Below are 9,785 nucleotides of genomic sequence, written 5' to 3' on the forward strand. Positions count from 1 at the left end.
CTGTTGAGACGGCCGTGTCCACCGACGACCCTAAGGGTGGGCAGACGCTTTATACATGGCCTGTCTGTCCTCGAGGCGCAGTGTGTGCGGATCGCGGAACGTGTGTGCGTAGCGCTCCTGCCGCGGGTGCGGAGGTGACATGAGTATGTCTCGGAAATGTACAGCCACTGTCTAAGGACGCCGGATGCTTGCCACGGGAGTGTGGTATGCCGCGTTTGTGGTGGTTGTGCGTGCGCCAGAGGGGCTTAATCCGACTGCTCTGTCCAGTCAGCAGGTGCAGGCCCGCTGCCGGCCTTCTTGGAAGACTATTCTTTCAGACGGAGTGCAACATTCCGCGTGGCCAGAAACTGACAACTCAGAGGGGGCTGGCTAGGCAGCCGTCTGCGCCCTGACTAACGTGGGGAAGGTGCTCTCTGGAGGTCTCCTGAGCTTTCGAGTATTCCCAGACCCCAGCGGTCCAGGCTGGCCCACGCTCGTCTCCCACCCGAGCCAGAAGCTTCCCTGGAGCCCAGGCTGCCCTGAGACACCACAGGCCTCACGCATCGCACTCTTGGAATGCAGGGCTTTCTGCCACCTGCGTCGGCCAGAGGGATGATGGTGAACGTAAGTAGTACCTTCATCAGCAGTATCTCTTTCTGAGGGGCCATCTAGACGGCTCTGTTACCTTGCAAACCGCTTAGGGTGTTCCCTTTCTTCACCCCAGTGAGACGGGCGAGCTCAGAGTCACTAACATTCGATTCAGAGAGGAGAGGGAGGCCCAGGCAGACCAGCCCAGAGCCCCACCGACGGCCGGTTTTGTCGTCCTGAACCATTCCCAGCCTCGGGTCCTCCCACTCTGCAGGCCCAGCGTCGTCCTGGAAGGAGCACTGGGCCATGGGACGGGACACGTGCAGGCGTGGCCGCCACGGTGATCACTATAGTCTTCACAGCATCCACAAGGTGGGCATGACCACTCTCAGGTCACAGATGAGGAAACTCTGGCTTCCGCTATGTAGGTGACAGAGTGTGAACAGGGTCTGAGGCCCCCGCTGCTCCCCCTCTTTAGCAGCCACATGGACACCACTTGCCCTACGTCAGGCCAACTCCCGGCTGCACTCCGGGAACCCGTGAGCCTGAACCTCGGCCCTCACCCACCCCAGCTCCTGGCCGGCCTCTCCGGGCCTCCTGCCAGAGGGCGTCAGAGGCGCGGGGGTTGTAGGTCTGCGCACCAGTGTGGGTGCCCCCGGCGCTGGCCAACTGGGTGGGGGAGGGCCGAGGTTCAGGCTCACAGGTTCCCGGAGTGCAAGCCGGGGGGTAGTGGGCTCGTACGCGGTGGCAAGTGTCCATGTGCCTGCTAAAGAGGGGAGCACGGGCGGCTCAGACCCTGTTCACCTCTGTCACCTACTAGCGGAGCCAGAGTTTCCTCATCTGTGACCTGTGGAGTGGTCATGCCCACCTTGTGGCATCGCTGTGAAGACTTAGGTGATCACCGTGCGGCCACGCCTCCACGTTTCCCCGTCCCATGCCCATGCTCCTCCAGGACGACGCTGGCCCCAGAGTGCGGGGACGCGAGGCTGGGAATGTTCAGGAACGACACACCCGGCCGTGCCTTGGCTCTGCGGCTGGTCTGCCTGGGCCTCCCTCTCCTCTCTGAATCGGATGTTAGTGCTCTGAGCTCCGCCCGTCTCACTGGGGTGAAGAAAGGAACACCCTAAGCGCTTTGCAAGGTAACAGAGCCGTCTAGTGGCCCCTCAGAAAAGAGCCTACTGCTGATGAAGGGTAACTACTTCTGTTCACTCATCCTCTGTGCCGCGCAGGTGGCAGAAAGCCCTGCATTCCAAGAGGCGATGCGTGAGCCTGTGTCTCCACACCTGGGCTCCAGGGACCAGCTTCCTGGCTCGGGTGGACGAGCCGTGGGCAGCCTGGACGTGGGGTCTGGGATACTCGGGCTCAGGGCTCCAGAGCCCTTCCCCCGTAGTCCAGGCTGCAGGCGGCTCCTGCAGCCCCACTCTGAGTTGTCAGTTTCTGGCCCAGCGGAAGTTTACTCCATTCTGAAATTTCTCAAATGCCACAGGCCTGCAACCCTGCTGACTGGACACAGCTGGATTAAGCCCCTCTGGCACCACACACCAAACCTGGCACCTCCCGTGGAGTCGGAGTCCTTGACAGCTGGCTGTACTTTCCGACATCATAGTCACCTCCAGGCACCCCCGGCAGGAGGCTCGCCACACGGTCTCCGCGTCGTCGCACACACTGGCCTGAGACACAGGCCATGTTTGCGTCTGCACCTTAGGTCCTCCTGGACACTCTCCCCAGCCCCTGGTGCAGCGCGTGGTGCAGAGCCCAAGGGCCTCCTGTTATAGCAAGTGAAGGGCGGGTCGAGTGTTGGCCCGAGGCCTTGGGAGCTGCTCACTGTCTGAATTTGACCTGCGCAGGCCAGCGCTGGGCGGGTGGAGGTCCACAGAGCTGCCCGCCCTGAGCTGTGCTCTCCCGCGCGCACACTTGTTTAACGTCGGTGAGCGCCTGTTCAACTCTTTTGTGATCCCAGGGACTGCAGCCGCCAGGCTCCTCGGTCCATGGGACTCTCCATGGCAAGAATACTGGAGTGGGTTGCCATTTCCTCTTCCAGGGATCTTCCCGACCCAGGTTCAAACTCGCGTCTTCTTCTTGCAGGCAATTCTTTACCACTGACCACCTGGGAAGCCCTTGCTTTAATGGCGGTTCACATACTCAAGCATCCTGACTTCGAATCTGCAGTTTGATCTCACGTTCTGGAGGCTCCAGACCCAGAGCGGTTAACAGTCTTCCGAAGACAGCTGGTCCTCCTCCCCGAGCTGCCCTCCCCCAGCCTTGTTGACTGTCCCCAACTGAGGGATGACTCAGGGCTCAGGGTCACAGGCTCGAAAGGTCACCACCCTCCCAGGCGCGGGAAGGGTCCTTTCTCCAGCCGCCCTAAGCCTTCCCAGGCCCTCCAGCCGCTGGGGAGCCATAGCTGCGTCTCCACCACCACCTGCCGGGCTTCGGCCCTGTGACTCAGGAAGTTCCCTGGGTCTGTCCTGTTCCTCGTGGGCCCCTCTGTCGGGGCCCCCAGCCTGTCCTGCAGGACCCGGAGAACAGCCTTCAGGAAATGCATGCTCGTCTTTCAGCCCGACGGGTCCGCTTCCCAGCGGTGCTCTGGCGTGTGCTTCCCTGGACAACCTGCCGTGAAGTTGGGCGCGTCCGTCCCGCCCGAAGGGGACTTATCTGTAAGATAAGGGCTGCCACAGCAGTCTGGCTGCAGAGTCCTCGCCTGGTGCAGGAGGCGTGAGTGGCCCCTGGGACCTTAGCAGCTCCCCCAGTAATCCACTGCTCAACAATGTTCAAAGAAACGCCAGCAATTTATTTGATTCTATATTTCCAAAAAAAGCAAACACATAGTGTACCCCACAGGGAAACAGGCCTGGCCAGTGCCCAGTTCCCCACAGACACAGAGCAGGGGGCAGGAGCAGCTGCAAAGGGACCCCTTTCCCTCCCTTGCCCCGTCGCTCTCCTCAGCCCCAGGCAGATAGGAGCAGCTCCGTCTCCGGTCCAGGAGCAGCTGGGTCTGCGCTGCTGGCTGGGCCCACCGGCTGGGTCTGCTGGCCAGTGGCCCGTCCGCCTCAAGCCCTGGGTCGGGGCTGCCATAGAGAGACCCCCGGGCCTGGGCCTCTCCCCAACTTGACCCTGCATTGAGCGTCCTGTTTTGAGCATCGAGGCTCAGCAGCGTAGGCCAACATGTCCTTCCAGCCCAAGCTGGGCCTGCAGACCCGAGCTCCTTCTCTCAAGCCTCATCCACAGCACCACCCACCCTGCAAAGGTCTGCCTCTTCTCGAGTGACAAGCCTGGCCAGCTGGCCACAGAAGTCAGGAGAGATGGCCAGACCAGGCCTGGCCTGTCTACCCGGCCCACTGAAAGGTCACCCACCCCCAGCAGAGGCAGGGCCCTCCTGGCACTGCCACAGACCCACTGGTCGTCGGCTCCTTCCCTCTGGCCCTGACTGGACTGGGCGGCCCTCTCTCCCTGGGACCCCTGAAGCCGGGACTCTGGACCCTCTCTTTCCTCAGGAGAACGTGGACCATGTGGATGGTGTGGTCCCTCAGCCTGATGTATCCTAAGGGCTGGCAACACACCCGGCTCCTCGCGGTGTTCCTGGAGAACAACACCCCAGGCCCTGGGGGTGGCAAGAGGGAGTCTTCTGGACCAGCTCCCCGTGGGCCTGAGAGAGGTGAGCCTGCATCACGGGGGCGGGCGGATGCACAGAGCCCAGCAGCAGAGAACACTGGCCACGTGGCCCGCCGTCATGGTCTGCGCCGACCTGGCCTGTCCAGCTGTCGTCTCTGCAGGGTCCTTGGGGCTGGGGTCTGCCAGGGTCGTGAGCAGTGGGACTGGTCGGGGGGCGGAGGTGGGGACACCTGTGGGTGGAGGATGGGTATGATGAGGGGAGGCCAGGTGGCCAGTCCCAACTGATTGCCACTGCGCCGCGCTGCCGACAGGAGCAGCCCCAGCCAGGCAGGCCGGCCTGTCCTCTCTCCCAAGCCTTCCTTCTCCGAGGCCTGCTCTATGCTCATACAAGTCTGGGGGTCTGGGGCGGCCAGTGCCCTGGTGGGCTTCTCATCATACTCTCTGCAGCTGTCACAGGCAGCTGTCGTCGGGAAGCGGGCGGCCTCTGGCTGATCCCTGACATGACACTCCCTTTCCTTCCTTCCTGGGGTTTCAGCAGGTCTCCGGGACCAGGGGCCGACCCCTGCCGACACGGGCCAGCTCCTCCGCTGGGAACACGAGGACAGAGCTGCCGCTTCTCCACCGCTCAACTGGCTTGACACCACTCAGCCTCCTTCCTCCCCAACACGTGGATTACTCACCTGGAGGCAGGGCTCCCAGGTGAGCCTGCTCTGATGGGTACTCGCCCTGCAGGAATGGTCGGCCGCCCCCAGGACCTACTCTCCAGACAGACTGCACGCAGCAAGCCAGCCTGCCTGTCCCGGCCCGTCCAGCAGACCCACGGCGCCAGCCCCAGCCCCAGGCACCGTGGAGAGCCGCACGGCCATGCCAGATTTCCCAAAGATACACTGAGCCCTGCCAATCTCCCTTCCTGCAAAGCCGCCTCTTGGGGTGGGTGGCAGGGGGGTGATCCCCAGCCCTCACTCCCCCACCCCGACCCTGCAGGACTCCCCGTGGGCCTGGTGCTGGTAAGGGCCTGCGCACCCACACTTCTGGGATGACGGGAACAAAACCCCAAGCACAGGTAACCCACGTCTATGAGCGCGAGGCCTGCTGCCACTGTGAGCTCAGCCCACAGCTCACCCAGCCCTGCAGTTCCAGGGCCTGCCTTCCACACACACGTATGCACACACACACCGCACGCACACACACACTATACATGTGTATATATACCGTTTCTCAGCGAAAGAAGTATTTACATCAAGACATAAGCCCCCTTAACTCAAGAAAGCCCCGCTCCCCTCCCCCACCCCCAGTGCCTGTCAGTTCCCCAAGGAAAAGAAAGAATCTAAAAATATTTTCATCCACCGCAGTGTCCCAGTGTGCTCGTGTGGCTGTTGAACATCTCCAAACACTGCAGGTGGACAGACGCCTGCAGCAAGGCCCGGGTCTGCTCAGGTCTGGTCGGATCACGTCTGGAAGAGGAGAAACCTCCAGTGAACACCCCGGTCTCACCAGCTGTCCCCTCCCAGCACGTCCACACAGACATGCCCAAGCCTGGGGTCAGGGCTGGCCCTGAGACATTCGCAAGTTGCGTGCATCAGATCAGAGACCCCCCACGGCCCTAGACCGCGTGTGTCAGGCGCCTGCTGACTGGGCTCGCCTCTGTGCCCGTCCTTCGCGTGTTGGATCATTTGCCAGGAGGTGGGCGGTCTGAGGTCACCTTCATCTGGACTGAAGTTGTGGCCCCTGCCCCACCAGCACGCCCCGGGCCGCTGGGGCACCCAGAAGTCCCTTCAACTCAGAAGGCCCTGTCCTCTATGCCTGGCTCTCTGCAGGTGGGGCCACCTCTACTGACCCTCCAGGACTGACCAGGCCAGTCTGAGGGTCTAAACGTGGCCCTAATCCCTTGGGATGCTTGTTTAAAATGTATTTTCCTGGACCTCACTCCGGAGCCACTGAGTCAGGACTGCTGGGTTGGGACCAGGCATTGTGGCTGAGCAGCATCCCAGGTGAGCTCGGGAAGGCTAAGGCTTAGGAGCCTCTTCTAGGGATGCTGGCTGTCCCTAGAATTGTCAGCTAGAAACAAGGCTGTCCACGCTGGGCACGCTGCAGAGACTGCGCAGTGGCCTGTAAGAAGAAGAGGTGAGCTGCAGACGCCCAGCCAACCACAGACTGTCATTCCGGGGTGCCTGTCACACTGCAGTCCACACGAGTGGACCACCGGGGTTGTGCAGTGAGCAACCCACACGACTGTGCCGGCAGTTCTGCCCAGACCTCTGGCCTGTTGATACTACCAGTCCATCCTAAAGGAAACCCGTCCTGAATGTTGATTGGAAGGACTGATGCTGAAGCTGAAACTCCAATACTTTTGGCCACCTGATGCAAAGAACTGACTCATTTGAAAAGACCCTGATGCTGGGGAAGATTGAAAGTGGAGGAAAGGCAACGACAGAGGATGAGATGGTTGGATGGCATCACCGACTCAATGGACATGAGTTTGGGTAGACTCTGGGAGCTGGTGATGGACAGGGAGGCCAGGCGTGCTGCAGTCCACGGGGTTGGAAAGAGTTGGACACGACTGAGCGACTGGACTGAACTGAACTGAATGTCCTGTGTCAGACATCGCTGACCAGGCAGTCTACACAGCAGTCCTCACAGACCCTATATCAACCAGACCAGAGCCTGCTTCTGCGTCGCTGGGGAGCAGGGCCGGGCCCCTCTCTCTGAGGCTGGCCGGGACCACGGCCAGGAGCCTAGCCTGGAGGTGCCCTGCCCTGGAGGGGGGATTCTCACCTGCAAGCTGAACGTGCGGGCGGCCCCTCTCAGAAGCGGGAGGTGAAGTTCCTGAGGCTGTTGGCCCCAGCCAAGGTCCCCAGCATGCTCCTATCGAAGCCTTGCTGCAGGAGGCACAGCAGCTGCGTGAGACACCCGGGGGCAGGCGCCGCGGGTGTCCCCGCGCTCAGAGGCTGCCCCCAGCACGCTTCCTCGACAGCCCTGCCCGCTGCACCTCCTCAGCTCAGGGCGGGGGTCAGCCCTCGACCGCGTCACGAGGGGCCGGCCTCTCCCTCCCAAGGCAGAGCTGTCCGCAGCTGGCTGGCAGCAGTGTGTGTGTACATGTGAGTGTGTACCTAGGTGTGTGCATGTGCGTACCTCTGTCTGCATAGTAGTGTCTGTCTGTCCACTGGTTCAGTGTCTGTCTAGATTCTCTCTCCCTGGTCTAGGACGACCTTGAATGAATGAGCCTCATGGCGTCAACACTGAGCAGGGCAGCCTGGTGCTCACACTGAGACCATGTGAGCGAGGCAGGACTCAGCCTTTCTAGAGCAAAGTTGTTCCGTTTCTAGTTTCCTTGTTCTGGTGGATTCAGCACCTTGGCAACTAGCCGAGACAACACAGCTCTAATGCGCCGCTGTGGCGGTATTTTCCCTCCCCGTCAGTAGCTGATATTTGAATGGTCAAATCCCGCCCCAGAGCCGCTGCTGAAGAACGCTCTTCTCCTCCAGCCACTCGCCGTGGAGGGACACTGGCCGCACAGATGACCAGGCCCAGCGTGGATGAGAGAGATGAGGAAAGCAGCCCCACAGCCGAGGGGCGAGGCTGATGCTAACCTGAGCAAGCACAGTGGAGAACCCGAGCTGGCCAGCCCCACCCCGGCTGAGCGCCCGGGAGCTGCGGAAGTTGGCAACAGACAGACCTGAATGCTAGTCCACACATTCTCCTCCCATCAGGACGGCTCACACACTCTTTGCTTCATAGGATCAGAAATTATTCAAATATTTGTTGGCTAAAATACGGAAGCAATTTCTTTAAAATATGCTTTCCTTGGTCTCTATAAGACACCCAACTTGGTAAAACGTGTACTGTGCAAATAATTTAAATTCATAATCAAAGCAGCCAAGGTCCTGCCTTGCCCAGCCTTGATGAGTCACCCAGCCTCTGTGAGCCTCAGCTCCGAGGGTAAAGGGACTTTACCTGCATGTCCTAACTCGGAGTGGAACTGTGAGGCGCAAGTGCCCGGCCACAGGAAGGGCCTCAGGTGGGCCTAAGGTCGCTTAGGGCATTGAAGACAGAGCTGGCTTGGACGTTATGCCCACTGCTCGCCACCACCCTGGACCGTAGGTAGGAGATGTGAGGCCGGAGGGGTGACTGTGTCACGTTTAGAGGGAAAAACTGCTTGTCCCTAACTACCCAGCAGGAAAGGGCAACCCACTCCAGCAGTCTTGCTTAGAACATCCCACGGACGGAGGAGCTGGGCAGGATACAGTCCACGGGGTGGCAGAGTCGGACAGGACTGAGCGACTTCAGTCTTTTTCAACCACCAAGCAGAAATGAAGTGACCTCTCTGTTCACTCTCAGCAGACTGCACCTCGAGGGCGGCTCCTCTGGGGACCCGCAGGGGAGGGCAGGGGAGGGCGGGGGAGGGGCGGAGGAAGGGGAGGGATGGGGGAGAGGGGAGGGAGGGGGAGAGGAGGGCGAGGAGCGGGGCAGGGGGAGCGGAGGGGAGGGAGAGACTCCGGGGGGGCACTCCCAGAGGACCAGCACCGCAGGGCGCCCCCGCCCAGCCCCGTTGTCCCCCGGGGAGCGGCGCCCAGGCCCGGCGCTGCGGGGCGGCGGCGCCGGGAAGTGCGGGGGTGGGGCGGGCGCTTCGCGGGGAGCCGGGACGCGGCTTTCTGAGCCTTCGGTGCGAGCAGTTCAGTTCCTGCGGGTGGCGGGGCGCTGAGACCTGGGGCGGAGCCGGTGGTGGGCCGGGGGGCGGCGCCGGGGGGGCAGGCCCGACGCGTGTCGGAATCGGCGCGCCCAGAGCGCGGGGCCTCAGCGCGGGCGAGGCCTGCGGGGAAGGCGCGGTGGGCGGGCGGGAGGGCTGCCCTGGTGGGGGGCGCGGGGACAGGGGCGCTCCCTCCGCCTGGCCGGACCGTGACGCGGGGTCTGGGGACTGTGGGGTCTCCCCGCCCGCATGGGTCCGGACCCGGTGCCCGAGACCCCGCGTGTGCTCTTGCCTCCGTGCGGCTCGCTCCCTCCTAGACCCCCGCCGCTGGGCCGGGGGCGCTGCCGTCCCTTTGCTCTCCTGTGTGGTCGCTCTCACATGAGGTCCGGCCTCTGAGCGGTGCCGCTCCGTGTCCTGCTGAGCCAGAACCTGGCTGATGTCTCATCAACGTCATAGCGTAGCTCAGATCGAACCCACATGGTGGACTGTCTGGGTCCTTCCGACCCAGCTCGGGGGACCCCAACTGCCTTCCCTGAGAACCGCCCCAGGGGCCCTGGGAAGGAGCCCCGATGGCCCCAGAGGTGAGGACGGTGCTCGGGCCCCGCGTTTGTAAGAAACTGGAGTTGAAATGGAATCTCAACCGTCGGAGGGGACATCCCTTCAGGAGTCTATTTTCAGTGAAATAAAACACATGTCCCATCCCATCCCCATGATCACCAACTGAAGTGCCCGATCCTGAAGAATCAGATTTGCCCACCTTCTCGGCACCCTCACCACCAGCCCTAGAACTCTGCTTCTTGTGAAACCAAATGCCACAGGCACGCAAGTCTCACCCCACGCCTGCCCACTGCGCCCAGCACCAATGCCCACTTTGGCCCCTTAGTTGTCAGTGTTTGCCAGCGGGTCTTTTTGGGAAAGC

At 62.0% G+C, this 9,785-nt stretch overlaps 1 long non-coding RNA gene across 1 annotated transcript; it reads right to left on the reverse strand.

The window, feature by feature from the left end:
• Window positions 5,373-7,097, reverse strand: LOC108637759. Its single transcript, XR_001919259.1, has 2 exons — window positions 6,955-7,097; window positions 5,373-5,633 (listed from the first exon to the last, which is right to left on the reverse strand). It is a non-coding gene; the product is annotated as an uncharacterized LOC108637759 (long non-coding RNA).

This window comes from Capra hircus, chromosome 16 (genome assembly GCF_001704415.2).
Source record: "Capra hircus breed San Clemente chromosome 16, ASM170441v1, whole genome shotgun sequence".
NCBI lineage: Eukaryota > Metazoa > Chordata > Mammalia > Artiodactyla > Bovidae > Capra > Capra hircus.